Source organism: Thrips palmi, unplaced genomic scaffold (genome assembly GCF_012932325.1).
Source record: "Thrips palmi isolate BJ-2018 unplaced genomic scaffold, TpBJ-2018v1 HiC_scaffold_19, whole genome shotgun sequence".
In the NCBI taxonomy this organism is placed as follows: Eukaryota; Metazoa; Arthropoda; class Insecta; order Thysanoptera; family Thripidae; genus Thrips; species Thrips palmi.
The window spans coordinates 7617887-7645710 of record NW_023144628.1 but is presented as its reverse complement, the minus strand read 5'-3'; the positions used below and the strand labels follow the sequence as shown (position 1 = coordinate 7645710).

At 61.9% G+C, this 27824-nt stretch overlaps 1 protein-coding gene and 2 non-coding genes across 3 annotated transcripts in view; all 3 read right to left on the bottom strand.

Moving 5' to 3' along the window:
- The window catches only part of LOC117646053 (helicase SRCAP), a 76895-nt gene that overhangs the window by 29596 nt on the left and 19475 nt on the right, over positions 1-27824 (bottom strand). The gene's annotated exons all lie outside the window — the stretch shown is intronic.
- Positions 7263-7333, bottom strand: Trnag-ccc. The gene has a single exon. It is a non-coding gene; the product is annotated as a tRNA-Gly (tRNA).
- Positions 16828-16900, bottom strand: Trnak-uuu. The gene has a single exon. It is a non-coding gene; the product is annotated as a tRNA-Lys (tRNA).

Below are 27824 nucleotides of genomic sequence, written 5' to 3'. Positions count from 1 at the left end.
GTCCACCAGAGTCCGTCTTTGTCATTCCTCGCTCACCGCTGTCGCCATCAAACGCGTCGCATCAACCGGGGAATAGCTCACCTGCAACAAGCAAAGAGACGAACATTTAGCACCATGGTTTCGACGACGACGACAACAACAACAACAACAAGAGGCCCCTGCAGCTGGTATCTGGAGCGGGCAGGCCGCCGGGCCCCGGAAGTGGGTGCTGCAGCACGCCGCCGGCGGAGAGCCCTGAGAGGGCGTATATACTGTATACTCCGATACACCGCATCATTTCAAAACTCGTTGCCTCGGGAAGTGAGAGGAGAGGATAGGAGGGGGGAAAGGGGGGCGGGCAGCTGGCACTGACATTGACTCCCCCCCCCTCCCCCCACACGCCTTCACGTACCACCGCGTACCGCACTGGTGCCGCCAGCGCCGGCGGGTACCCCTGCAGCGCGGGGACCGCACGCCACGCCGCCCCGCCCCGCCCCGCCCCCGCCCCGCCCCGCCAGCGCTCATGCCGCAGGACCGCAGGACTGCAGGACTGCAGGACCGCAGGACCGTGGAGCGTGCGTACAGTGCGCCGGGCGGCGCAAGGCGCAGGACTGCGGGCGAACACGTTTTGCATTTAAACGCAACATCCGTTCCGCGATAATGTTTATGGGAGTCATTGTGTGTACGCGCGGTCGCCGCGCGGTGCGGCCCGGTGCGAGGCTATTAGCCTCACACACACACATACACACACACACACAACGCCGTTTAATCTTGAGGACTTCGCGGCCACCTTCCGGAGGACCCAGCTCGCTCGCTCGCGACAGTTTTTAAGGAGGGAAGGGAGGGGGAGGGGGCGAAAGGGGGAAGACCACCGGCCTCGCGAGCGCAAGCAAACGCCAAGGCCTCCGAGAAAAAAATTAAATAAAACGACACTGCGTTTCTTTGTTGCGTTCCTTGCGCAATTCGTTGTAGAAACAAAAAAATAAAATAAAAAGACGAAAAAGGGACGCCAAGGAGCAGCAGGCCATCGCCTTGCCTGCCGCCGGCCTGCCGGATCCGGTGGCGCTAGAGCTCTAGCCTCACACAGAACATTACTCCTCGCGAGGACCCTCCATTGCGCCGCCGCCGCCGCCTTACGCCTCCTTGCGCAAAGAGCGGCCAAATGGACGCGTAAGGCGAGAGCAGAGCGAGCCGAGCGAGCGCCTTCGTATTACATTATTATTATTACCAGTATTTTTTCTGGCGTCTAGATGGCGGCAGTGGCGCGGCCAGTGGCGCGGCCAGTGGGGCGGCCGCATCATTACGTAAATGGAACGCACTCCGAGACTACAAGCGGGCGGGCATCAAGCCGTGCTGGTGTTCGTGACCAGTCCCAATCGGCGTGAGGGGCAGCGCGGGGGGGGGGGGGGGGAAAGCGAAGGTGTGAACTACCCCTTCCCTCGCGTCTCTGGCATACACACACACACACAGACAGACGCGCGCAGCCTGTACACGCGTCAGCAGGGCGATTTATGGAGCCAGCTGCGCCTAGCTGACGTCCTGGCCGCAACCCCTCCCCCACCCCTCCCACTGGCCGGGCACAGCAGGGGTCAGCGCGCCGCGCGCTGCCGCCGCGCCCTCTCGCAGGCAGTATGACGCCGCTACATGCCACCAGCGTTCAGACAGACGCAGCGGCCGCCCGAAGTCAAGCCAACGTAGGTGTGCGAGAGAGGCAGCGCGACGAAGGGGGGGAAGGGGGAGGGGGACACGGTCGGGTGGCGGCAATGGAATCATACCGCGTGCCGGTGCGGTTCGTGGTATGGTTCGGCGCGCGGCCGGCAGCCCAGAGGCAGGCCGTCCAGTGCGGGCACGCGGCCGCGGGGTAGGTAGGGGGCCGACGCGAGCGGGGCGGCGCGGCGCGGCGTCGCCATGCGTGCTTCCTGCCGGCCGGCGCCAGCGACACAAGGCGGTAACTCCGCGAGCGCCATCGCGCACCTACGCGCACCGACCGCGCCGCGGCCGCCCGTACCCCGCGCCGTGCCGACGGCCGACCGGTCCCGGCCCCTGGATTCCAAGCGCACGCGCGCCGTGGCGGTGCCGCGCGGCCAGGCCCGGCCAGGACATTACCATCGTCATCCTGTACTGCGCACGTCGGCCGCGGCGGACCTGCCCCCTGGTTGGGCAGGGCCTGGCAGGGCCGGACAGAGCCGGGCTCATAGACTCACCGACGCCACCACGCTCTTCGAGCTCTTCGAGGACGCCCGGCCGACCCACGGGCCATCGCGGCGACCAGGGCACTGGAAGTACCCGGCCGAGGAGATACGCCGCACCAATAAAACCGATCGGGATCTAATTCTACCTCGTCGATGGTTATTAATTCAGTGTGTGTGTGAGAGCCGACCGCACAGGGTGCCTACACTGCCGTGCGCTATGGAAACGAGGCATCGCGTCGCCCAGTTCGACGACCCTGGCCGTGCCCGCGCTGGCTATGGGTGGGTGCGCTGCCAGGGTGTGCGGGGGCAGCGGGGCGTGGCGGGGCGTGGCGGGAAATGAGGGGGCAAAGGAAGCAGCAACAGCAGTCCCGACAGATGTCGCGCGCGAGGCGTGACGCGTCGTGACGCCCGTCCTCGATAATTGATTAGAAATAAGGAGACCCCGACATCGACACCACTTGACGTCGTGTAGTAATAAACTATGGGAAATAGATTAATCGACAGCGTCGTGTCGCTTTCTTTATCGGCCTTTTTTTCGTGTGTGTGTGTGCGTGTACGAGAGAGTGTGTGAGTGTTCCACTAGCCCGGTTCATCCGTGCCCGCCGCGGGGCCCAGCCAGGCCGAGCCAGGTCCACTGCACTTGCATTACAAGCTGCATGCGTGACGCCGGTCGCCGAGCGGTGCGGTCTCTGGTCCGCGGCTCCGCGGCATGGCGGTGCACGGCATGGCGGTGCACGCCCAGCGCGCATGGCGGCCTAGCGGGACCGCGATGCGCGCGGCAGGCCGGCAGGCGTGTCGCTGCTCTTGTCCAGGCGGCCACGCTGCAACGCGCTGCTGTGCTGTACACTGTACACGACACGCGGCCATAGTGAGCCACCGCCACAAAAGAAAAAAAAAGCGAAATCAAAGCAAAGCGAGACTTTTTAGGCGTTCATAATCTCGGAAGCAGTATAGTGATTTCTACTAGCGTAATTCACAGGCCAAAAATAAAAATGGGAAATGAAATTTGAACATAAAAGTTACTTCTGCACGCTTGCCAAAAAATATTGACAAACGAAATTTAAAGTTTGTTCAGTTGGTCAACGTTTCGCAAAGAGGACCGCTCGTCGAACGCCCAGCGCGGCCTGTTAAGGCGGCGGGGAGGGGGGGGGGGGGAGGTAGGGGAGACTTGACTTGCTCGACTCCACGAGGTCGTTCCCGAAACGACCGCCTCCTCATCGGCGAGCCTCACGGGCCTCGCAGAAAGTATCGCACTCGGCCGCCCCGCCGTGCCTTGCCGTGCCTTGCCGTGCATTGCCGTGCCGCCACGTCCAGCAGGTCCACTGTAAAGTCCAGCCTGACGCTAATGACGGCCAGCAGGCAGGACGGGTGCGAGAGAGGGAGAGAAAGAGTGAGAGAGGATGACATATGCTCGCCCGCGGTCATGACTCGTCGACATATTGCCAGGCGGCAGCAGCGGCATGGTCTGCTTGTCTGCGATCAGCCGATCCACGCGCGCCCTGGATTAGCGTGCCCTTTACCATCTGGACGGAGTGCTGCAGCGCCTTGTGCAGCGCCAGCGCGCGGGGCTCGGGGGCAAGGCGGCGGGCAAAACGGGCGGCGTCGCGGTGCTCGCTGTCGCAGTGCTTCCGCGACACTGCCGAACAATCGCTCCGTCTCTCTCGCACCCCTACGCGACGCCCCCACGAGTGCGAGAGAGACGGAGCGGCGGCGCCGCGGGGCGGTAAATCCGGAACGCCGTGAAAGAAGGCGGCGCAGCAGGCCAGGCGTCGAAAATCGATTTCCACCAGAAGCCAAACTCGTTACTCGTTCTACCCGGCCCGCGTCGCGCCGCCCCGACACTCTTTCCCCGCTCGGCTGATCCGCCGCTCTTTTGACGGCAGCCAGCGCGGGGGGGGGGGGGGGGTGATGCAACGAGGACGACGTCAGGGCACGTCAGGGCCTGGGCCACGGCCTCCACGGCCACCTGGACGGCACGCCGCGGCACGCCACGCCACGCCGCTCAAGCCGTTTGCATCATCATTCTTTGACATCCGTCCCGGCCCGGCCCGGCCCGGGTCCATGATCTGCTCGGGCGCCCTCCTGACCCAGCGAGCACCCCTGCGGGCGGACAGACAGGGAGACAGCCAGACAGACAGACAGACAGAGGCGTGGCGGGCCGCAACAAAATGCGCAATTTGGCTAAATTCCGGCAACAAAGCCTCGGAAGGCTCTGAAGAGGCACAACAAATGGAGAGCGTGGCGGAGTCGCGGAGTGCTCCAGGAGAGCGGGAGGGGGAGGGAGGGGCGCATTCAAAAGCAAGTTGCCTCTGTGACAGTGAAAGAAGGCAGTCGCTTAAACTTGAAAGAAAAGACACGGCCGCACAGCAGCGGCGCGGCACAGCCCCGTGGCAGCAGTGGTGTGGGTTCTTGTTTTTTTTCACAAAACAGGGCGATCCGTCAAAAAAGACGGGGGGGGGGGGAGTCGACGGCGCGAACGGAGGCCATGGCCAGGCACGGCGTTGGCTACACTGGCGGAGCGCCCTAATAAGAAAAGGTCCTGGGAGGTCCTGGAACACCTCGGCAAGGAGGAGAGCCCCGTCGAGTGTTTGCCCAGCGTGCGCCGGGCCTCGGCCGTCTCGGCGGAGAGCAGGTTTTAAGGGAAAACGGTGAAGGGGAGAGGCGGGGAGGTTTGCCGAGAGGCAGCGAGAGGCTGGGCCAGCCCGACGGCCAGCCCGTCGTGCAATGAAGCGATGAAGGGCCCTCCACCCTTCACCCCAAGCCATTGACAACGCCGCTGTCTGGGGTCGCGGTGCTAGCGGTGCTAGCGGTGCTGCAGGCACGCCGCCGAACGCGCGAGGGACTCGGCGTGCTCCACGGTGCAGCTCTCCGACGACGAGGTCGTCCTGCCCGGGCAGTTTCTCACCGTCGGCGGAAAAAAGGCACGAGTGCGCATAAAACACGGCGACGGTGACCATGTACTGTGCGGCATTGCTCGGCAAAGCCTGGCGTAGCCCGGGGGCAGCCGAAGCCATTAGGCACTTCTTCTGCCCCTCCCCCTCCTCGAGAAGTGCACCGTCGCGGTGTAGCCTTGTCAAAATTTAGCGACTCCCTCTGGCCATTTTGCTGTTTTCCCGCGCAGACGCCGAGCGAGGGCAAGCTGCCTCATTCGTCGCTCCGTCTCTCTCGCGCCGCCCTCGCCGCCCCATGGGTGCGAGAGAGGCAGAGGCTGAGGCGGCGGGCGCGGCGAGCCCCCGTTCCCAGCAAGGCCGGGAAGTGCACCTTAGGCCGACAATGAGGTGCGATGCGCTGGGGAACAATCGGAACAACCGGAGGGGCAGCGGGCTCAACAAAGCTTTCGTCGCTCTGTCTCTCTCGCGCCCGCGGGCTGGCTTGTTCTGCGTAGGGGCGCGAGAGAGACAGAGACTGCTGTTCGGGGCGCCCCGCCGAGGACAAGAAGGCCCTCGCCCTGAATATGCAGCGGGTCAGTGTGCCGCCGCCGTCTGCCTGGCTGGCTGGCGGGCGGCAGGGCTTGGCTTCTTTCATTTCCAATTCAATATCATTTTAATAATCTCGAAGAGCTCGCGGAGCCATAGCGCTGCCGGCGCCCGCGGTCGCTCTCGAGTATTATTGCATCCCGATCGGCCGGGCAGACAGACGGACAGACAGACAGACAGACAGACAGACAGACAGACAGACAGACAGACGGACGCCGGCGCTGCACCGCTAGACGGCCGGTGCTGCACGCGGCACCACACTGCGAGTGCACTCGGCGTGCACGCGTGTGGGAAACGCGCGCTGATGCAAGCTGCAAGGCGGCACGGCACAGCACGGCACGCCACTGCAAAGCACGACTCGCCGATTCCCACGCAAATCGCGTGGCCAGGCGCCGCGTCGCGCCGCGCACGCCATGTGTACTTTTGCAGCGGGAGCGAGCGTCAGGCAGACGGGATGGAACGGTTATTTCCAGGCGAGGCCAGGCGAGGCCAGGCGAGGCCGCGTTGTTTGCAGGTCGCCCTGCACCCTGCGAATAAGAGTCAAGTCCTGGTGTTCCTGGTCCGTCCGGCCGCCACCGTGACGGTGGAGCGACCGCAAGGTGTTGGCCATGATGCACTTGTTGCACCTGGAGAGGGGCCTTGGAGGCCTTTCGCAAGTCGGCGTCTCGCCCGCCCCGCCCCGCCCCGCCCCGCCGGGCTGAATCCTCTTCCTCGTCGTGATCGCTCTTATCGCCTACCCCGCGGCCAGCACCACGGGGGCGTGGCTGGCTGGCCGGGCTGCCAGCCGCCAAGACACTGCGAGTGGGCGCCAGTAATTAATAGGCCGACCGGGATTCGAACCGCCGTCCGTCAGGCCGGCAGGCAGTGGGCAGCCGGGCCGAGCAGTCGGCTTGGCACGCCGGCACGCCGCGCGGATTCGGGACTCGCGGGATATCCGGGGACCCACGAGCGCAAAGCAAGACGCAAGTTCAGCCCCCGACAGAGAGCTCAGTTTTCCAACATTATTTTTCTTCCTCTGAGTAGTATGGGTCCACACTCTCCATCGCCCTGATCGGAGTGAAAGCCGCAGAGACAGCGGCCCAAAGAAGGCGGGGGAGATCATGCCCTTCATTATGCCGAGCAGGTCGAGACCGTCGAGACAAAAGAATCGAATCCTGACCTATCCGTACTGCCGCGCTGCGCGCTGCCTTGTGGGATGCCTTGTGGGATGCCCGCCCTGACCCCGCGCACCACGCCGCCCACATTCAATGCGGACCTCATTTTCATTTTCCCACCCCGTGTCACCGCCGGCGTTCTGTCTCTCTCGCACCCACACGGGTCGCCGCCCGAGGGCGCGCGCGAGAGAGAGACGGACCACCCGCTCCGGAATCAGTCAGGGCTTTCTCTCGGCCGATCCAGTTCACTCTTGACCGGCGGTCCGGTGTTGCACGGCACTGCAGGCATTGCACTGCAGATAGCGAGCAGTTCCAGGCCCGCAGGCCGATGGGACGGCCGGTCGCATCATGCCTCACTCCCAGTGGCGCCGCCGACCTACTCTCGGAAACGGATCGCGCCACACGCCGCGCCGCCACCCTGCGCCATGCAGGTGTCGTACACACACCGAAAAAAAATGAGATGCACCGCCCGGGAATCGAACCCGGGTCGAAAGAATGGGAATCTTCCATGATACCACTACACCAGCGGTGCCGCGTGCTCTGCGACCGCGCGGACATGCAACACGTTGTCGCCGTGCCGGTGGGCGGGGATTGCCCGGCCCGGCCCGGCCAGCGCGTGTCAAAGTCCTGCCGGCGTCCTGCCCCTTCCCCTCCCCTTCCCGATCGACCCGCGGGCCGCCGGCGCGGTGAGGCGCCGCAGGAAGCCGCGCATTTGTGGTGGCACGACACCGGCGGCAAACGCTCGGCACCGCCGGTGCAGCGGTACCATGGGAGATTCTCAGTCTTGAGACCCGGGTTCGATTCCCGGGCGGCGCATGATCTTTTTTGGCTGTCGATGTTTCGGTTTGGCACCCGGTCGCGAGGGAGAGGTGGCCGATGGTGCTGGTGCCCTGCTGGTGGTTCTGTGCCGTCGGCCGCGGCCCGTGGGCGTGACACACACACAAACACACACAGCTGGGGCCTCCAGGGCCAGGTGCTCGCCGTCCCGGAGCTGGAGTGACTGGGGTCCCCGTCGGATTCCAGCACACGGCGCGGAGGCACGCGCCACTCCAGCAGCTGGCCCGCCCGTCCCGACTTGCCGCGACTTGCCGACCGCTACTCCAGCCGCGCTCCAGCCATGGACTCCAGCGCTGGACAAACCGCGCCACCGGCACCGCGGCAGGGCCGTGCCGGGCGTCACGCAAGCCGACAGGGGCGGGCCAGTCCCGGGCCTGTCCGGCGTCGCTCTGCGTCTCTCTCGCACTCGCGGGTCAGAGACAGACCAACGACGGACTGGGCACGGCTCGGCAAGGCTCGGCCCGAAAACGCGAAATAAGGCACATTATCGGTCCGGTCACTTCGAGCGGGCGGCAGCGCGCCTTGCGTCACCGCGGTGGTGTTGCGGGGCGTGTTCCGCCTTCCGCACACCTCGAGCTTCGAGCTTCCAAGCACCGCCTTGACGACCCTCCGGCATCGATTGAGGTGTCTCGATGACGTCACTCTGAGGCTTCCAAAGCTCCCCCCTGAAGAGGGACGGCGTTGGTCCACCCGTCTCTGTAAGAGCCCTAGGCCGTGCTGTGGTGGTGCGGCGGCTCAGCCCTGCGAGCTCGGCCGCCAACAACAAGCAGGCCGTTGTCGTTGACCACCAGGCAGGCTGGCAGCCGGACGGACTCGCGAGGCCCCGCGAGGCCTTGCTTGTTGGCGCCCAGGTGTAAAGCCTTGCATAAGTACGCGTACCCGTGCGCGCGCACACACACGTGCGTGTACAGGGCGTGCGTTGTGCTGACAAGTAGTGCCTGATTGCGATTGTAACACACACACACACACACACACACACACACACACACACACAGAGGCGCAGACACAGAGGCGCGCGTGATGTACTATTTAGCACTTCGGTGTGACCGCAGGGGCACGTTATATCCTCACGGCTTTGCCATTCTCGCTGCCGACAAAACAGACACAGCAGTGCAGACGGACGGACGGACAGACAGACAGACAGACAGACAGACAGACAGACAGACAGACAGACAGACAGACAGACAGACAGACAGACAGACAGACAGACAGACAGACAGACAGACTGCGCGCCCCTACACAACCGATTTGCACGCACATTATACACCTCTGGCAGCACAGCGCCCCCAACTAACTGTCCGATTGTTTACCCCAGTTTCAGGAGGTCGGCCTGCACGCGCGCACAGCGCACACGGGCAGACAAGGCACAGACGAGGAGGCCGCTTATCGCGGGGCGGGGCCCCGGTGGCGGCCTGGCGGTCTGGCGGGGGCCGCGCGTGGCCGATAAGAAAGCGAGCCGCGGTCCGATGGTCCAATGGTCCAGAGTGATGACACCTCTCCACCGTCCTCGCCGCCTTCATGACTCCGGCCGAGCGGCGGCGGCGGTCTTCCGCGTCCCACAGAACTTTCCCAACGACGCCGCGGACACGGCGGACAAGGCCCCGTTCGTGTTATGCCATCTCGTTAGCCGCCGTGCCTCATTCGCCGGGGGAAAAAAGACGCGAAACAAAAAGAAGAACGCGAGAAACGATTTTTCTAGGGCGTTTTTTGCTTTTTTAGGCCCTGGCTAATGGTTACTGCTAGACGGACGTGCAAAGGCGCCGGCAAAACACGGCACGTATTTTGTTAGCGGCCGGGAGCGCTGTTGTATTTGCGTGTGGTGTTGGCGTTTTTCGTTCCCCGACCAAGCCGGCCTGGCCTACATGCGCCCGACTAAAGGGCGACCGGAGGGCATCCCGGCAGCAGCAGCACAAGAAAACCAACTACCGAAAAAATAAAAATACTAAAGGGAAGAGGGAGAAAGGAGATTGTGATACTTGAGCGCGTACGATCGTGACGCATCGTTAGTAGTACCGGGTTCGAACACCACCTGCGGCGGCCGCCAGAACAGAGCAGTGGTTTGTTTTAGTTTGTCCTTTCCTCCTGGGAGACTTGAATGCTGGGGCTCGAGTAAAGGCCTCTCGTCTCCGGTCCGTCACATCGGCGTGGCCGTCGTGCCGAGCTGGACAGTGGAGAGGCTCCACAACGGGGGGCCCACTGTGCCAGCCTGGAGAGGCTCAGCCTCTCTAGCCAGCCCGATAAATCAAGCTCGCGGCACGCAGCGCGCTACGCTGCTACACACTCTCTAATGACTCGGGCGTGGCGGCGCGGCGAGTACCGGACGATCGGCATAAGGCCGGCCAGGCCGTCGCCTCCCAGGTACACTGGAAAAACACTGAACAGGCAATCGCCCTCCGCGTCTGCGCGCGATACTGCGCGCTGCAGCGCGCATACAGTTGTTGGGGCCGAACTGACACTATCTCCATCTCGCTCGGCCCGGCACGGCGGCACGGCACGGCACGGAACGGCCTACCGCACAAAGGTCCATTCCATTCTCGCTGGTTGACGACAAGCGCGCCAGCGCGCCAAAGCCTGGAGCCAATTACGTGCTTTAGGTACCTTGCTGTGCCTTGCAGTACCTTGTCGGTACGTTTATGGCGCCGCCCCCCTCCGGGACCACCTCCTCGCGGCCCCGCGGTAAATCACGGCGCGGACACCGCGCCAAACTTGCCGCCGAGTTTGTTGCTCGGTACTTCCGAACTGGCCGGGCCACGCTCTGGGCGCGGGTTCGAGCCCCGCCGCCGGCGCCACGCTTTTCCGTTGTTTCCAACTCGTTTTAGTGAAATCGCAGTCCGCGGCGTTGCCAAACGCACCGCCGTACAGCGACGCGACGCCGCCGCGCCCTGCCCTGCCAGTGCTCTGCCTCGCTCGGCACGGCGCGCACCTCGGCGCCGACGGCGGCCGCAAGGGGAACGCCATGAGTGCCCTGAGTCATCCCATCACCGCCCGAGGGCGTGACTTGCAGGCCGCGGTCTCGGCGGTACGGTGCGGTACGGTACGGTACCGAGTGTGGGTGCGGTGCCGCCCCGCCCCGCCCCGCCCAGCTCGCCGTGACTGCCCCAGTGACACCAAGGTTGCAACCCACACCGCGTCCGTGGCGGTGAGGTTCAATTAGCACGGAAAGGGCGCGCCGGGCCGCCGCTGCGGCTTGACTTGCACACGCGGTTCGTCGCGTCGGCCGAGTCGAGGTCAAGGAGCGCCCGTCGGCCACGGGGTAGGCAACCCGGCGGGCAGCCCTGCCGCGCGGGCCAGCCCGCCGCCGTGGGCACGGCGCTCTCCAGGTCGCTCTCCCTGTCTCTGTCGCACACGGGCGCCGCGTGGGGGTGCGACGGAGACACTGGTCGGCATCGGAGTGTCCGGCTATGCTACTCCACTGCAGCGGTCGTCCAGCGGTCGGCTGGCAGGCAGATGAGCAGACGGGCCTACGGCGGGCCTAACGGGACGCGGCCCCGCCGGCTGGCGCGGCCACCGCGGCCATACCTCACCGGTCCTTATTACACAGTCCCAGTATGTAAATCTACACCCCACCGACCTACGGACGGCCCTCCGACCGGCCATCGGTACGTCCATCTGGGAAGTCGACGCATTTTGAAGCCGACGGGGGCATCAGTGATGGTCAGAGACCTCATATCCAATTTAACAAGGCAGACACTGATACAAGTACCACAGACACAGGCACAGAAAACACTCACACACACACGCGCACAGAACACAGAACACTCACACTCACATACACGGGCGCCCTAGCATGTGCGTGTATTCTCGCGACCACCACACACGCACGCACACGCTTCCTATCTGAATCGTCTATCAAAACTTTCAGTTTCGCGCGCGCGGTTTTCGCTCCCAAGAGGGATAGCGGCGGCGCGGAGCCGCGCGGAGCAGCAGAGGGGGAGGGGAGGGGAGGGGGAGCTTGGCATCCTGCTTTGGGGAGCCGAGAGCGGAGTTGCGGGCGGCGCCCCTGTTCATTGCGGACAATATGCTTTTGTGCCCCTCCCCCTCCCACCGCATTCCGCGGCCCCGCGGCCCGCGTAGACTCATTAGACCGCCGCGGTGCCGCGGCATGGTCCTCGCGGTCCTGGCGGTCTTGGCGGCCTCGCGACGCACTTAGGCGACAACGACCAAAGCGACGGCATTCCCTAAGCCCGCGATGCACCGCGATGGGACGACGGCCAGCCCTTTCCTTCTTCTCGGCGTCCTCCGGGACCTCGTCGACGGCCGCCCCCCGGACCTCGGTTGCCACCTGGACCTCGTCGGTGTTGCCACCAGGACCTCGTCGACGGACGCCCCCAGGACCTCGTCGACGGCCGCCTCCAGGAACCAGGACCTCGTCGACGGCCGCCTCCAAGAACCAGGACCTCGTCGACGGCCGCCTCCAGGAACCAGGACCTCGTCGACGGCGCTGCGGTCGCTTTCATTCCAGACCACTCGATCGGCGCCGCACCTTTCCGCGGACCAGGGAAGTGGGAGAAAGGAAAAGTTTGTTGTGGGCGTTGCGGCGGGGCGGGGCGCGGCGGGGCGGGGCGCGGCGGGGCGCGGCGGGGCGGCGGCGGGGCGCGGCGGGGCGCGGCGGGGCGCGGCCGGTCGGTGGTCCGCCAGAGCGTGTCGCTATCGACGACGTTACGCGGCACACGTCAGCATGCGCCGCGGTTCTGGCGCGGTCGAGTCCAGCCCAACAAGCGGAGCGAGAGGCGCTCTTTCAAAACCACCGTCCAAACCAATTGCTTCACCGGAAAAGAAATAAAAAGAAAAACAATGGCGACCTTGTTACTACGCGCCACCACACCCTCGAATTAAACCCATCAGTAGGTTCCATCCAGTCGCTTGATGGTACACTGGCACACACCCGTGCGTGGTCTACAATCGGTGCGAGCTCGTCTTCGTGCTGATGGCTCCTCAAATTATCCTCCAGACCGGCTCCGTCCGCGTCGTCGTCTGCGCCTCGGTTTCGGTACGTCGGTCGACCTTCCAATGTCATCGCGGTGGCGCTGCCAGGAAGGGCAAGCCACGCCACGCCACGGCACGCCACGCCCGGCAGGGGCACCCAACTTTTAATGGAATTACGCAGTAAGGCTCCTGGGAAAGGGGCGCGGGGGCAGGGCCGGCAAGGGCGGGGCAACTACTCATTTCTGAGTTTATCATGGGGGCCCGCGCTGCACGCTCTCGTCGCCCCGTCTCCGTCGCACCCCCACGGGCCCCACGGCACGGCCCTAGAGGGCCACGGAGCGCCCCGCGAGTGCGAGGGGGACAGAGGGACCGCTTTCGGGATCAGACCGCCGCCTGGCCGCGCGACGCGGGGGTTATTCACAAATGACGCAAGCAAGGCGAAGCAAGGTAGAGCACGGTGTTAAAATGTTTCCAGGGGCGCAACAGGGGCTCCACGCTGTAAGGGCGAGGCGGGAACAGGAACCAGACCGCTTCGTTGCTTTTCATTAAAACCCTAATGCGAGGTGGACGACACCGCCAGAGTGGAGGCGCGCCGAGACAAAAATCAGAGCCACGCTGTTAATTTCAAATTACGGCGCAGCCAAAACGCAGTCCTGACGCAGCGGGAAAGTAGGTCACGGTCAGTTAGCGCGCTCAGTACGCGCGGGTACTTGCTTCCTCTTTATTTATTGCAACTCCTCTCCGCGGTAATGCGAAAGCACGCCCCTTTCTCTCTCTCTCTCTCTCTCTCTCTCTCTCTCTCTCTCTCTCTCTCTCTCTCCTGGGGCTTGTGCGGCACCAGTGGGCAGCGCGCGGAGGTCACGCACCCGAAAAGAAAGAGGGTGGGGAGTGCTTCGCTTCGTCGCTCTGTCTCGCTCGCACTCGCGGAGCGTCCCGCGAGGGTGCGAGGGAGACAGGCGAGGCAGTGCCATGGGGCTTCCCTTGATTAGATTCATGGCGACAGTGTGGCTGCGAGGCTGCGAGGCGCGGGACAGACTGCGTGCGCGTTCGCTAAATTTGAATTAGTGAACGGGACTTTGCTTTTTTTCCCTTTCACCTCTCTCCCTCTCCCTCTTTCCCAGGCCGGAGACAGATGAGCGTCCAAATTAGAATGTCTTTTTTTTTCAGGCTTTCTGACGCCGGCTTCCAGACTTCCGCCCACCGGGATAACCAATTGAATCAATTTGCATTGCCAGGCTGTGCCAGGCTGTGCCAAGCGCGCTTGTCGCCAGACAGGCTTTTTCCCGCCGTCGCGACGCGTGAGTGGACTCCAGGCCCGCCCCGCGTAGTGTGTCGGCGCACGCGTGCCAATCTGGAAAAACAACAACAACAACTCCAACAACAACAACAACGACGACAAGAGCTAGATAACGACAGCAGCGCCAACAAAGGTGCAGCCATCGGCCGGCATTATAATGAGGTCCGAAATGGGTGTTTTGCAGTGTGCCCCTCGGCCGGCCAGTGCATTCCGGCCGGGCGTGGACGGCGTGGACCGGGCGGCCTTGCCTGGACCGCGTTCACTGCGAAGTGGCGGGGCGAGGCGGCGGGGGCAGAGTCTGCCTGGCAGACCGGGCCGGGCGTCCGATGGATGCACCCGCGTGCGGCCCGGAGGCCCACTGGGAGTGGGCCGAGGGGCCCGAGCGGGCGCCCCGGCAGCGACTCGACAAAAAAGAGCGCCAAATCCAATTTCAAGTGTCATCAACCCGTAAACGGCTGCGGGACGTAGAAAGAGAAAGTTGCGGAGTCGAATTTTAAATCGAAGCCCGTCTCACATGTGTCACCTTCCTGACGGGATATCGGCACCCGAAGTTGGAGTATCACTTCGGGTGGTTGGCCGTCGGTGCAGCAGTGGCCGCGGTGCCGCGGGCAGCGCGACCCGGGCCCCAAAGAAAGCGGCGCCGTGACGGTGACCAGACAGACAGCTGCTAATTCGATTTGCCATTTGGCCAGCGCGTCCCGAGGGCCCCGAGGGGCGTCCCGTCTACCGTGGGACGTCGAGGCGAGGCGCAAAGGGGCACGGCACCAGAACAAGAAAAGTGTGCACCTTTTCTGAAGAGGACAAAAAGAGAGAGGAGCAGGGCTCTGCCTCGCTCTGCTCTGCCAGATACAGAAAGGCGTGACAAAGAGTACCATGATAAACAGCCAACTGTTCCCGCCGCTCCCCTCCTCCTTCTTCTTCTTTGTCTTCTTCCCTTCACCGGCAGGGAATACAGACCGCAGCGATTGCGATAGTCTCACCACCAGTATCTCCCCCCCCCCTCCTTTTTCGACCTGCCGCGGGCCCCTCGGGGCACCCCAAGCCGCGCGTGAACCGCGAATTAAAAGCCAGGCAACGAGGCCCAGACACGCCGCGCCGCGCCACGCCGCCGTGTGCCGCTAGAGGAAATGACCTAGAAATGTTTGTGAACGCCGCGCCACGCCGCGGCAAAGGTCTCCCACGCTCGTTCGTCATTAGGCCTGGCCGCGATCGGACAACAGTGTATCCGCAGAGCATGCTCTCATCCCGCCGCGCGCACTCCGTCCTCGACATGCAGTCCGGGAGGGAGTAGACAGAGCACAAACTAGCCGACTGAAATTCGAAAAACTTGACTCTGACCGAGAGCCCCGGGAGTGCGACAGAGACAGACTGGCGAGACGACTCTTCCGAATCCTCCGGCCGACTGGGTGACTGGCACACTGGCGGACGCCCCCGCGACGGCGGCGACGGCGGCGACGGCCCACTCGAGCCACATCGGAGCGGAATTCAGTTTGAGACTGCTGCGGCCGACTGACGCGTCGCGACGTTTGCAACGGGAAATGAATGAGAAGTGGGACGGGTCCTGAATGTCGACAGCACCACGTCGCCGACACGTCCACCATTTTGTGGTGCAGCAGCGCCAGCAGCAGCGCCGCCTTCGAGGGGGCTTTCCACCGCGACCGCCACACTCACCTGGAACACACAAAGAAACAAAATGCCTGTTAGCATATTCATCGCATTCGCCCCCGTACTGTCTTATTATTTTTATTATTTCTTTCATTTTTATTCCTCGTCATTGAAGCAAATAAAAAGGATTTCGGACACTCGTGGCAATAAACGTGTCGGTCGTGTCTCCTCTCTTGTTGTGTGTGTGTGTGTGAGTGCGCCTGTGTGAATATGTATGAGTGGTGCTACACGTGCAAATGGGCACCCGGCGCAAAGCAGACACGCTCGGTGACATTTGGCCCCGGAAGGGGGCTCGACTGGCAACGCTCCATTTATGACAATGCAGGCCACTGCACTCACTCACACACACACACAGAGCTACGAACAGCCTTGGTCCAAGACGGTCCGTCAATATTACGACGTCCGCGGAGTAATTTTCTTTTACGCGAAATAAGTGGCGTATTCCTGGTGTACCGCCAGGCCAGGCCAGGCCAGGTGGATCGAACTCGCTTCGAATTCTCCGCGGCGGCAGCACACTTTACACTGCGGACGCACACACACCGCGCCGAAACGTTTCCGCATCCTTTGCAACCAGAGGCCTCCCTCCTCCGTGCCCGGAGCGTTCGGCCCTCGTTCCACGCGCCATTGGACGTGGCGTGGCGTGCATGGCGGCAGCGGCGGTTCGAGTACGGCAGTGTAAGTACGGCAAGGGGCCATCACAAAGGATTCAGGTATTTAGCGCACGCGCGCGCTCACGCACACACTTTTACGCTCCCAGTGGGGCGTGGGCGGCAGGAGCGCTGTGTTGGACCAGATGCCGCCCACACAACGACGCACACACACACACACAAGTGAGTACAAATGCACGCGTTCTGTTCACACACACACCACACACATGCGGAGAAACGCACGCTGTGCGCGCAGACCCCCAGTCACCGAGGGGCTTAGAAAACCACCGCGGAGGGTGACGTTATCATTATCGTCATCATCGGCACACACACACACAGACACACACAGACACACACACAGACTCCGTGAGAAGCAAGAGGCAGCCTGTCATCACACCTGGAGCCGCAACAACAAAGCCTGGAACCAGATAGCCATGCCAGGGCTTCGCCGGCTCTGCCGGAGTGGCACTGGACTCGGCACTGGAGCCATTCCAGGCGCGCACCTGGACACGCCTGGCTGTATCGGGATTGCGCGTGGCGAGGCGGTGGCGGCGGTGGCTGCGCTTTAGCCGCGCTGCAGCCAGGATCGCGACGAGGAACAGGGACCTTCAACCACCAGCCGCCGCTCCGGCCAGAACATCGAAAAAAAGCAACCGCCCAGTAAGGGGCTCGAACCCTCGGCCTTAGGATTAAAAGTCCCACGCTCTACCGACTGAGCTAACTGGGCTGCTGTGGTGGGCACGGCCGTCGCGCAGTCGATAAGCAAGCGGCGGCGGCGGCAGAGCGTCCAAGGCCACGCGCCGTGCGGTGTGGGCCCCGCCGCCGCCGGGCCCCGCTGCCGCCGCGCTGCCGCGCTTGGCGCCTTTTTCGGGCCCCACCGCCGCAGCGTCCACAGTGTGGCGGCCGGGGAAGATAGAGCGACACCAAGTGAGACAGGCTCTAAATTAGAAGAGTTCCCTTGCACAATTGGGGTTGGGCGAAGTCCTGCTCACGCGACCCGTGACTGACAAGGACTCGATCCCTTTACCGCAACCTCCTTTCTCACTTTGCGGCGCTCGCGAAGCTAGCGAAGCTCCTCGGCTCCCATTTCAACCATTTCATCCATTTCATCCTCGGCCTCGTTTCGACCCGCGGAGCGTCCGTCGCAGGCACCGATTTCGACTTCGCGAACTCTCGACTCCGCCCCACTGATAAAAATAAAATACCTTGGAAATTCCTGGAGCTTGCAGGAGGGGGGGGGGATGCCTCCAATTTTCGGAAAATCTCCGTAAGGGGTCCGAGAAGTACACTACTTTGACAAATTAAAATTTTAAAATGTTGTTGTTTTTGCAGGCGCACGCCGGCTTTTCCTGGCCGGCCGGCAGCCCGAGCTGGCAGCCCACTGCCCTTTCCGCGCCGCTTTTCCTTCCCAGAATGCAGCGCGCGCGCCTTGCACGACTCGGAGATGCACTGTTACGGATTGCGGCGGCACGACTTCGTTAGCGAGAAACACTACTTTTCCAGTTGAACTTTTTTTGCTTTTTTCCCCGTCCGTTTTTGAGCGAGTGTGGCTGGCCCGCCTGGTGGAAGACACCGGGTCAAACGGTACCGGTTAGCGAACGATAAGGCGGCCGCCGAGGCACAATCGGCGAGCCTCGCTGCAAACAAACGGTACACTGTGAGTGTCCTGCAGTTGTACAGTCGCACGCACAGGATGCGATGCCCGCGTTTCGGCCAGCGGACAGCAACTTGCAAAATCAAAACAAAAAAAAAAGCGCAAATAAATGGGAATTTTAAAACACTGGAAGTTGTGTGAACCGCTGATTGAACGATACTCTTTCGAGGGTTGCCAAACTCCTGGGGAAACCGCTACACTGGTATTTCGGGTCGAGCCCCGCCCCGGCAGTGTAGGCCCGCCGGCACGTTCTTTCAGGTGATGACGGAACAGCTTCTTATCTTGGACTGGGGTCGGCGCGCGCCGCGGGTCAGTAGCGCAATGCACGCGGGGCCCGCCGCGCCGAAACCATAAAAAGTGGAGAGGAGCGGGGAGAGAAACCGAAAAAAGGCAAAAAAGCATGGCGCAGCCGCAGCGTTGCTGTTTTGCTTTGTTGCATGCAAGGGCCGAATCGGGCCAAGTGCATCAGCACCGGGCTCGTTGACACAGTCCACCATCGCAGTTTAATTTTTGCATTACTGTTTCTTTTTGAAATGTGTTCGTTTAGAAGCTCGTCTCGACACTGGCGCTGGGAATGAGCCCATGCCATGCCATGCCATGCCATGCCATGCCATGCCGGGCCGCGTCTTGGATGAGCTCGGTCTCGCCACACCGCACGCCATGGAGGCCAAAACGGCGGCGCGGCGCCAAGGCGTCAGGGCGGCGAGGCGGCCGCACGCACCGCGCGGCAAAAACGAGGCGAATTAAAGGATAAAAAGGGAACGGCTTGGATGGAACGAGTCCTGGGAACAATAAGGTCACATCGCCGCGGCCGCCTCGGCGTGGGGCAACGCCACGGCGGCGCCCCGCCGCCCCCCGCCCCTTGCACCACTATTTACAGTAAAAAGATGGCGCATTGCGAAACGGGCCGCCGCCAATAGCAGTAGGTGAGAGTTCTAGTATCGCCATCAAAAGGCGCTCGCGGTTTCAACCGGCATTTATACGTGCCTGCCGCCCACGCGGAGGTGGTGGTGGTAGTAGTTGGGGGGGGGGGGCGCTGAAGCAAGACTGAGCGGATCACACACTGGTGGCGGTACCGACGCGGATTCCTCTATCCAAAGTGTGGTCCATCGACGAACCACCGATCGGAACCGCCAAGTATTGCGCTCGCTACCCGAAAACAGAGTTCAAAACGAGCTCCGCGGAGTTGAGTGAGTGTCCCACTGTTTTTTTTTTAATACTGTCCGAGCGGCGGTCCGTTCCAGGCTCAGAGCTTGACACGGCGACACAGCGTGGCTCGGGGGCGCATCCACGCGAATGGAGAGGCTTCATCAAGCGCGATACGAAACGCCCGCAGACTAATCACTTTTAGCGGCAAGACTCCGCGCCCCGCCCCGCCGCGCCCCGCCACGCCAAGCCGCGCCACGCCCCGAGCGACGATTAGGTGACAATCTGCTGCGGGTTGCAATTTGGCGTGGATGAGGCAAGGCAGTCTTTGCGACACTTTCACCATGCACGAACGCCGCAGCCAAGCAGCACCCATGGACTGCGGGGCGGACTGCCAAAATGAGGCGTTTCTCGAGCGAAGATGAAGTTCTTACTACATCTTGGTTCAAGAAACGACTCTTCTGAGTGGGAGTCAGATAGGTCAGATGCGACCCTGTGGCGGGGTCACCGATTCTCACTGCACACAAAGGTCTTGAGAAAAAACGTCTAAATGAAAAATTCCATCCGCAGAGAGCCGGGTATCGAACCCGTGACCACACGCGGCAAGTCGGGCCGAGTGGCAGCCAGCCGGAGATGTCCTGTCCTCCTAACCGAAGGGACTGGGGAAGCCGGTGAAAGTCGGTGAGCGTGCGAACCAAACACGGGCACAGCAGAGCCGGCAGCGCTAGCGGCCACTAAGAGAGCTACTTGCTGGAGTACGAGTACACGGCGGGCGGACTACAAACACACACACACACACACACACACACCACCGCGAGTGCGAACCGACCAAGCTGCCGCCTGCCGAAAGGGGCGGGCAGCCTGCCACCCACACACATGCACACACAAATGCACGCACACACACGCACACAAACACGCGCACTGCCACACATATTGCGTAAAAGCAATAAAACTTTTCCCGCGCGCGGGTTGGTTCGGGGGGCTTTGCCCCGCGCTTCGCCGCTTCGCTCGCTCTCGTCTTGACCGCGCTTTTAATTGGTCATCAATCTGCGAGCGAAGCCCGCCACACGCACGCACACACACAGACGCGCGCGGCGCCCCGTCCTGCCCATAGAGCGCCGCCTCGCAGCGGTCGCGCGTTTTCGCGTGGCAGTGTGCGGCTCCAATAAATCATGCAGGCCTTCCATTGGTCCGCGGCTCTCGGCTCGGCTCTAGAAATTTTCGCCTCGCGGACCGGCGGCTCGGGCGGCGCGCAGTGCGGAAAAGATTAACTTATTTGCTCATTTATCACCGCACTTTCCCGCCCACGCGGCGCCGCCAAAGCGAGCCAAGGCGCGAGCAGCACTGCAGGGCCGGCAGTGCTGGCAGTGCACGGCCCGCCGGCCAGTACGGCCAGTCCACTGCCTGCCCGGTTGACGGTGAAATGAGCGCTGAACACTGAATAATGCGACTAGTATCCGTCCGCGACTCGATATCCGTTTGGCCGCTCCCTGGAAGCACACTGCCAAGGCAACTCGCGGCGCCGCAGACCATTGGACTGCGCAAACTTGCCTACAGTCCTACAGTGGGGCTGCGGTGCGGTGCGCTGCGATGCGGTCGGGTCTCCAGAGTGTTGTCCGCCGCGGACAAACTTGAGGGCCGCAGCCGCCGCAGCCACGGCCGGAGCGGTCGGCCGTCCTGCAGTGTAGCAGCGCCTCGCCGGGGCTTCGGCCGGAGCGCCTCGTGGCCAGAATTAAGGGCGTACGGGTGGCAAAATTTTTTTTTCGGCATTTGATAGTGTTGGGTGTGTTTTCTAATCCTGCCGAGCGGTTTTCCTCTGTGACGCTTAGTTTGGGCGTAACGATGCCTACAAGTTCGAAAATTGTGCGTTTTTCGCCATTTTCGGACCCAGGTTCCGGGAGAACCAATGGGAGGAGCATAGTGAAATTGCGCATGCTTGTAGAAGACAACCACAGGTATGATGTAAAGAAATTTCGCGGTGATCGGGTTCAAGGGAAGACTCCTGGAACGCCTTGAAAATGGACAGTTTTGTGAAGTGCGCAGCGACTAAACTACAAGAGTGAGGAGGTTGAAAAACCTTTACCTCACAGCCACGACTTTCCTCTATTGATTGCAAAAAGTTCCAAGTCGCTGGAACAAACGGTTCATCCAGAACCTGGGTCCGAAAATCAAGTATTCGCTCCGCAAAGCAAAAGTGGCAGCTCTGGCGGACACTCTCCGAACTACGTCGGGCCGAGGGTTTGGCTGGTCTCGCAGGTGCGTGGAGGGGAGGCACGCACTGCTCGGACACTGCACCGTAGCGCACCGGAGACCAATGGACCCTTTACATCGTCCTCCTGGCTAAACGAAGTCTTTAAAGAAAAAAGACGTCGGGATCAAAATTGTAGAGCTTACCGCTACACTATACACAAACCAAATCCGAATCCAATCGGACCAATAGCGACGTCTCTATGACAAAAAGTCTGTTTTTCAGAAAATCTGTTGGCTTCGGAAAACGGTTTGAGGTTTTCAAAATCAGTTTTAGGCACATGATAGTCCTTGACGAGCCTCACAATCGCCTCGCTTTGACCCCCCATAAATTTCGACTCCTTCCCCCTGAAAAACGAGATGCAAAATAACCAACTGCGCGCTGCCAAGAGTCCAAACGCTTTTACTAACACATTTCTGAAACAAATAATTGTTTCGGAACACGAAATAGTGCCTTTTTATCTTCAAGACTTTTCCTATGATATGGAAAAGACTGCAAGTCGATACGACTTCGGATAAGCCCTAAAAAAGGTGCCGAGTGCGAGGTGGTCGGTGTGCATTTTTGAAGTCCGGTCTAGCCTGGCGCCGGAATGCATGCGCAGAAGAGTGCGCAGAGCGCTGATCCCGGAGCTCTGCCAGAGAGGTTAGGATCTTCGAAGTTTTACGTTTTAATGTCATTTTAGCTCGATTTTTACAGTACCCCGCGTGGAGGTTGGTCTGTGTGGGAACATTGAATAACTAGGGCGAAAATTTACGAGTAATCTCACTCAAATGTAGCATACTGAGACATCGCAAGCACGGAGCCGAACCGGCGCGGACCAAGGCAGGTGACGAGTGACGAGGCCAAGACCCGCTTCACCCTGGGGCCGCGCGCGACGGTGCTGCCATCTAGCGGTAGCTTTGCGGGGCGAATATTTGCTGTCGTTTCAACAGGAGAGAGAGACAAGCGATGTCTTGTCTTTCTCGCATCGACTTGTTTCCGAAGCAGCCCCCGCTGCAGGTAGCCAGCCGGGGAACAATGCGAGCCCCAGACCCTCGCCGCCGCGCGCCGTCTGGGACCGGACTGCAGCCAGTGCGGAGCCATCTCCAACTTTTGCAAAACGGGAGGTCAAAGCTTCGGTCAAAATTGTCGCAGGACTATTTTTCAAAGTACCATTGGAACCGCGATTTTGCGAGAAAACCATTTCTGTCCGATTGGACGCTGAAAAACGGGCCGTTCAAAAAATTTCAGTCTGGGGTTGAGGGTCAATAAATCCTCCTGTCACCATCCTCGCTTCGGTGCGACGAGCCGCCGGCAGTGAATGAGGCCCTCGACACAATAGACAGGGGGCGACTACCTGGCCTAGTCCAGAGAGTCAAATTTCTAACGCGTCGCTTGACATGTTTGCAACGATGACCAATGCACGCGGGACAAAATTCTGGATCTATTCATGCAAAATTTGAATTCGAGCGATCATTTTGACGAAGCAGGACAAACTGCATTTCACACCTACACTGAAATGTGAACCGTTTCGTGACAAGCATTTTGGTAGCGTTGTCAAAAATTGTCATTTTACTATGAACACGGACTTAGAAAAATTACAGCCGATTGGCCGGACAAGCAAAACTGCTCGGCTGCTCATCGGAGCCCAGCTCCGGAGGCGAGTTGCCGTTGCCCCTCCCCGGTCGGGGGGCAATAAAAGCTATTGTGCTAGTGTCTGCGTGGCCCTGCCTGACCTGGCTGCAGTCTGGCGACGCCTGACGGGCAGAGACCGGCGTCGGGCGGGTATTCTGTCGGACGCGCGCCCATGACGCTCCGCACGGTTTGCCCGCCCGTGGCCCGCCCGACAAGACAGCGCCCGCCCATGCCCGCCCGGCCCGAGTCGGCTGCCCGCCTCAGCCCAGCCGAACCCGATGGGTAAAATCGCCCGGCTCCCGGCAGGCAGTGGCGTGGCGTAGCGCGGATGCTGCGTCTGTAGCGTAGCAGACGTCAACCGACAGCCAGCGGGCGGCACCCGATGGGTAAAAATGCCCAGGCCAGTCTTCGGCTATCTCCGACGACACCTTTCGGCGTCCGTGGAGTGGCGGCGCGTTGCACTGCTAGGCGCTACCTATCCCACCCCACTCCCCCTTGTTTCATGGGCAAGCGGCCGGCAGAATACCCGCCCGACTCCGGTCTCTGCTGACGGGGCCAACGCTTTTTCGGAAAAGCCTTCTCGAAATGGACCGCCACCCTTACGTCCTTAAAGACCGAGAACGGAACGAACGAGTACACGTCGGTACACGTGCACGCGGCTCGGCACTGTACTGGACGCCGAGGGTACACCGGTCCTCTTCCCAATCACACGCACGCGCACACACTAACGGGCCTACACACACACACACACACACACACAAGAGGGAATTGTCGGTGAAGGGCCGGTCGTGGGGTCCGGGCACTGCAGGGCACTGCCCCTTGGAGCCGCAGCACGCCCGGAAGGTCACGGCCGCGGTGCGGGGCGGGGCGACGCCGTGGACGCGCGGAGGCGTCGCCGCGTCTGGGCGGGGCGGGGCGGGGCGGGGCTGCGTGAGTGGTTACGCCCGGGCGGCGACAATGATGGTGTATATGGAGCGGGGCGTGGCGGGGCGGATAGAAGAAGGATGGGCAGCCTGGGCAGCCGGGGCAGCCGGGGCACGGCGGGCGGGGTCAGGACGGTCTTGAACAAGAAACACGATTCCCGGACGGCTTTCGTGACGAGCGAGTCGCTAGCGAGTCGCTGGCGACCGAGGCGAGGCGAGGCGGTGAGGCCCTCTTTGTGCTGCTCGGCGCGGTGCGGTGCGGTGCGGTGCGGTCCAGCCCGACCCGGCGGCCGACGGGCTATCGAGGTCAGGCGGACGCGCTGACCGACGCGGACGGCCGGACGGACGAGAAGCGTCTCTAGGCAGGCCGGGCTCCAGTGGCCAAGCCCCAGCAGACTGATTCCAAGAGTCGTCGCTCTGTCTCTCTCGCACCCTGTACGGAACGCCACATGAGTGCGAGAGAGAGCGACGAGAACGCCTCTCGGAATCAGTGCGGCGGCCCGGGCCGCCAGTTTTTGTGCGACGACAAGAAGGGCGCCAGGCTCGGCACCAGGCAGGGAAGGCAGGGGACCAATCACAATCACGGAAGGGGGGCAAACATCCTCGGAACCGCTCTCTAGGTCTCTGGGTGCGCAGCAGTGCGCAGACCGCCTAGACCCTGACGACCTTAATGACAGCGCCGCGGGCAACCACTGATGGCACCAAGGCCGGGACGCCGGGACGCCGCGCCAACGGCTTCGACGTGCACGCTTGCGCCGCTAGCGCCTTGGAGACCCTGAAGACCCGAAGGCAGACGCGAAGGCCGGGTCGCGGCGGCGGGCCACCGGGCTGCCGCCACTGCCACGGTGACGCCATCCACGACGTGTCCCCCGAGAAGCCGGCAGGCCGCTTCAGAATGTCGGACCGGCCCGACAGGTCCTGAGTCACCCGGGAGGGCCTGTAGCCCCGCCGTGGGGCAGGGCAGGGACCTGGCAGAGTCCTGCCTGGCACCCTCCTCGGCCTCCTCGGGCACGACGCCGTCGACGCTCCGCGATCACGGCCAGCCTCGCGCCCATTTCCAGCAACACCACGCGCCTGCGCCGCCAGCGCGCTTCACCGCGGCGGCGCGGGTTCGACTACCGATGGCGGCGACGAAACTTCCCACCGCCAGACAAAAGCGCGTCGTCGCGGATGGAGAGGCGCGCGAGGGTCACCGGCGACACGGCGGCCAGGACGCCGCAACCTCTTTCTCACATTCCGCGACGCCAGTGCACGCCAGTGTACGCCTGTGCCGTGAGCGGCGGGGACATTGGCGGCGGCGGGGGGCATAAGGCACGTCCAGCTGCGCCACGCCACGCCACGCCACGCCAAGGTCGTGTCCACACAAAGCGTCCACCTCGCGTTGCGCAAGGGGATGGCACGCACGCGGACTCTGTGTGAGCGTGCGCGTGCGAGTGTGTGTGGAGCGTGACCCCCCGGCGACGCGACCCGGGCTTTACCTTTCCGACGACGCCAAACAAAGCCATCCTCTTTCTATGCCGGCCAGCGCCCCGCCAGCCAGCCAGGCAGCCAGCCAGCCCAGGGCCACTGGCCGTGGTTGCGTCGAGAGCAGGAAACCCCGAGAAAAGACTGCCGCCACAGACAGGGGGGCGGGGCGGCCGCCGCGACGACACGGCCAGACGCAGGACGCCGCCGACGTCGCCGCGGCGGTAAAAATAAAAATTAATTTTCAACCACCCCTGTTGCTGCCACTCCCCCTGCGTCGCCTACGTGCAGCGAGCGGCAAGCCGATACGAGTGAGTGGTGCAGCGGGCCGGCGCGACGCTCTTCACTCGACGCCCAGGAATAGCTCGCCGGGGCGGGGCGGGGCGCGGCGGGGCGCGGCGGGCCAAGGTCCGCGGTGCAGGGCGCTGCACCCGAACCGAAAACGCCCCAAAGCCGAGTCGGAAAAAGACGGCGGCGCCCGGGCCGGCTCGCTGCCGATGACCGTAAAACGAAAAGCCCGTGTAAAACTTGCTCAAAATTTAGACTATTCCATAAACAGGACCGTTTATAAACAGTGTGGATTACAGGCTTCCGGCAGGCTGCTAGCTTGGCTATAGGTACTGTACACTTTCACCCCTGAGCAGTCCTCGCATTTCCCATCCGTTTTTCACAGACAAGCCCTCGCCGGTGCACGGTGTCGTGTGTGTGTGTATGTTTGTCGGTGTGGGTGGCGTCAAGCACTCGGCGGTCGGGCGACGGGGACCACACTGTAGGGGACCACACCGCAACGCACGCAACGCGTCCCACACCATCCCCAATCACTTCCCCCGCAAATTGGCGCGGATCCTGTGCAGCTCGCTGCATTAAACGGACGGGCCGGGGGGGGGGGGCAGAAGGAGCCACCGCCGCCGTGCCGAGCCGGCCGGATTTAACGCGATCATCCGCTCGCTCGACGGGGCCATAACGAGGACTTTGTCGCGGAAACTCAACGAACAGCGGCCCCACTTAGATTGTCCCTCTCCAACGCCGAGCAGTGCGAAGTGCGTAGACGTCGCCGACCCAACTGCGCGACGCGGGGGAGTGGCAGTGCGGGTAATTCTAGCGACTTTGCAGCGCGCGCGCGTGTGCACTGAGAAAAATGATTGACTCATGGGATGAAAACTTTGACTCCCAGGCTTGAATACTTCAATGAAAATAGGACTGGTCAAACCTTTGATGGAGATACTCAAAGCAGTTTGATCAGCGTGTTTGGTTCCAGCCCTCAAACTACTTTCAACACTATAATTCATTCGATGCACGACGACCTTAAATCAAGTTCAATGTGTATCAAAGAATTGATCCATTACTGTGCTCAAACGTTCAATGGGTTCCCAATTTTGTAAAAATTTCACAGAGCGATCCCTTTCCCGCGGTATTCGATACCCGCAGTCCATTCCCTTGCTAGTAATAAGCTGTAAACAGTTTCCGATAACTGTCAAGGGAAAACATGGTTACGCACCGACCGGGATAGGTACTGTACACTTTCACCCTGAGCATCCTCGCATTTCCCATCCGCTTCCACAGACAAGCCCTCGCCGGTGCACGGTGTCGTGTGTGTGTGTATGTTTGTCGGTGTGGGTGGCGTCAAGCACTCGGCGGTCGGGCGACGGGACCACACTGTAGGGACCACACCGCAACGCACGCAACGCGTCCACACCATCCAATCACTTCCCCCGCAAATTGGCGCGGATCCTGTGCAGCTCGCTGCATTAAACGGACGGGCGGGGGGGGGGGGCAGAAGGAGCCACCGCCGCCGTGCCGACGGCGGATTTAACGCGATCATCCGCGCTCGACGGCATAACGAGGACTTTGTCGCGGAAACTCAACGAACAGCGGCCCACTTAGATTGTCCCTCTCCAACGCCGAGCAGTGCGAAGTGCGTAGACTCGCCGACCCAACTGCGCGACGCGAGGGAGTGGCAGTGCGGGTAATTCTAGCGACTCTGCAGCGCGCGCGCGTGTGTGTGTGTGGGTGAGCGAGCGAGTGTAGACGCGAGCGAGATGGTGATGTGTTCCTGTGAGGTCCCTAGAGTCATTAGTCCGATTGGACAGGGCGGTCCGTGTTGTCCCACGCCGCCGTACAATGGGCGCATCACACTCACACAGCCGGCCTTGTGGGGGGGGGGGCGAAAAGAAAGAGAGAGAGAGAGAGAGAGAGAGAGAGAGAGAGAGAGAGAGAGAGAGAGAGAGAGAGAGAGAGAGAGCCAAAGGCATGGAGGCCCGCGTGATTCAATATCCAGATACCGCTCAATCAGCCACCCATTGGGGCTCCGGCGGCCGTCGTGCTGTACGGGGAAGCCCCTACCCCGCCAAAATGGCGTCCTTGTTAGAGAGACTTGGTTTTCGTCCCTCGTCGGTGTACTCACTACTACGCAAGTGTGAGCTAGAAGGCAGAGTCGTCACCAAGTTATCCCATACGAACCTGCGGACAGAGAAGAAACAAACATTAAAGATGTGAAAATGTGCATTTTTTTCAATTATTCAGTCATTTTTTGGCCGTGCGCCGCGGCAGGTGAGAGGTGTCAGGGCAATAACAATTTTGGTGGAAAACACGTAGAGGGGTC